We start from the raw sequence: 2,406 nt of genomic DNA on the forward strand, positions 1-2,406 counted from the left end.
AGAGAGAGAGAGAGAGAGAGAGAGAGAGAGAGAGAGAGAGAGAGAGAGAGAGAGGAAGGTAAGAGAGTAAAGATAGAAACCAATTTCGAAATAAAGGGGAAGAGGGTTCGCAGTTCGAATTTAGGTTACGATTACCGTCGGATTTACCATCGGATTAATCTAACGGTAGCGTGGTGCGGGTTACCAAAATGCAGCGTTTCACTAAACAAGGTTCAGCGTCGGATTTACTCGCCGGTAAATCCGATGGTAGCTAGTGCACCAAAATTTATTTTTTTCCCTCCAATTTTTGTCGTCGACATTACCGTCGAAACATCAACTCCGATAATAATATTTTTGGGTGACGAATTTATTGTCAATTCCGATGGTAAATTTGACGAAAACTCGCCGCTAATGCTTGACGCCAAGTAGTGACCTTAGGTGGTATCTTAGGATTGAATGAATATTCTATATGCAACTAGCTTAGTACCTACAAGGCAGAATCTTTCTTGCGTGTTGGAGGAGGCTGCGCATCTTGAACTACTTCAATTATTTGAGAAGACCAACTACTAGAGAAATCACCATGTTCAAAAGGACAAGCTGGATAATAACAATGCAACAGCAACACCGTTTTGTCCGACACAAATGTAGGATCATTAGGAGGCTCAACTATAACACACTTATCCTTGACAACCTGGTTGAAGCGTGCGCTAATGTCTACAATTCGTTACCATTAGAAATCAGCAATTTGATTAAAGCTTAATCCAGATACCAAAGAACAATGTGAAGAAACTTTCATTTACTAAGATCCGATCATGAATAAGAGTATAAGACTATATATAGTTGATAACTAAGGCTGAGCTAAAATGAGGACTTGATTGTTGAATCGGTCAAATTTTATTATTGGAACAAATTTAAAATATTGAAAGACTTGTTATCTTTTAGTGTAAATTTTAATAAGTTATTTATAGATTAAATAAAAATTATTAGATTTTTTTATTAACCTAATCTAATGCTTTAAATTTTATAGTGCATTAGATAAGCTCAAAAAACATAGACTGATTTTAGATTGACCGTCTATCTAAAATGAGTCTAACAATTTTATGCGTATTAGATGTACTACTTTTTATAAACCATTAGATTTTATTAAATGAACATCATCATATCAAAGAATATTATAAAAAAAAAGAATATTGATAGATTTTATAAATATAAAATATATTAATATATACATACATAAATACATTTTAATATAAAATATTTTAAAAATGATAAAATATAAAATGAAAAAAATTTATTACATTAATAATAAATAAAATGTACTTCCTTAACACTACAACATTTTTAGGTTGAGGCAACATTTAAAAAGTGTTGCCTAAAGGCTGACAAAAGGTTGCTTTTGATCTATGGCAACACTTTTGGACCTAAGGCAACGTTTTTGGGTGGCGTTGCATATGCAGCCGTTGCCTTAGATCAAGGCAACACTTTTTTGTTTCAAAAGCAACGCTTTTGAGAGCAACACTTGGTAAGTGTTGCCTTTGGTTAAAAAACAACAACACTTCAAAGGTGTGTTTGAGACAACATTTTTACAGTGTTATCTCTTCTCTCGTATTTTGGTCACTACTAAAAAGTGTTGCCTATTTGCAATAAAATGCAACTCTTTTACGTGTTGCTATAAGTTGAAATTTGCAATTCTTTGAAATGTTGCCTATTAGTTTTGAATATCCAACCCTTTAAAGTATTGCCTTTTCTTTTGGATATGCAACCTATACAAGTGTTGTCTTTTCTTTTGAATATGCAACATATACAAGTGTTGCTTTTTCTTTTGGATATGCAACCATACAAGTGTTGTCTAATATTCAAAATATGCAACTAATAAAAGTGTTGCCTTTTTTATAAAAATAAAAATTATTTTTGTAATAAAAATACAAAAAAATAAAATTTAGAATAAAATTTTTTGTTCATACATGTGTAATTATTTTAATTAATAAATAAATTTATGCACAATAGAAAAAAAATTATAAAAGAGACAAAATAACTAATAATAAAATTCTAATTAAAATAGATATTAAAAAGTTCAATTAGTATTTCAAATTCATGTTCATCAATAATTCTCAACAAAATAAAATTATTGTCTAATAATAATTATCGCAACAAAATAGTAATTAATATTTATCAAAAAGATGTCAATCTACTTGCATATTTTATATCCATGCTTGGCTTTGTTGGAACAATCTGATAGTGTGTGGATCCAAAATCAGTGCCAAATGAAAGCTTTTCGGTAACATCAGAGTAATGGTATGATGAACTCAAAATCCTCTTGCCTCCACCGAGTCCAATAACTGCTGCAGTAGCCATTGTTATACTCCCCTAATAACTATGTGCGAGTAACATCAAACTTCCCTATTAAATCAATAATTCTTAACCTGT

This window comes from Arachis ipaensis, chromosome B04 (genome assembly GCF_000816755.2).
Source record: "Arachis ipaensis cultivar K30076 chromosome B04, Araip1.1, whole genome shotgun sequence".
NCBI classification, from domain to species: Eukaryota; Viridiplantae; Streptophyta; class Magnoliopsida; order Fabales; family Fabaceae; genus Arachis; species Arachis ipaensis.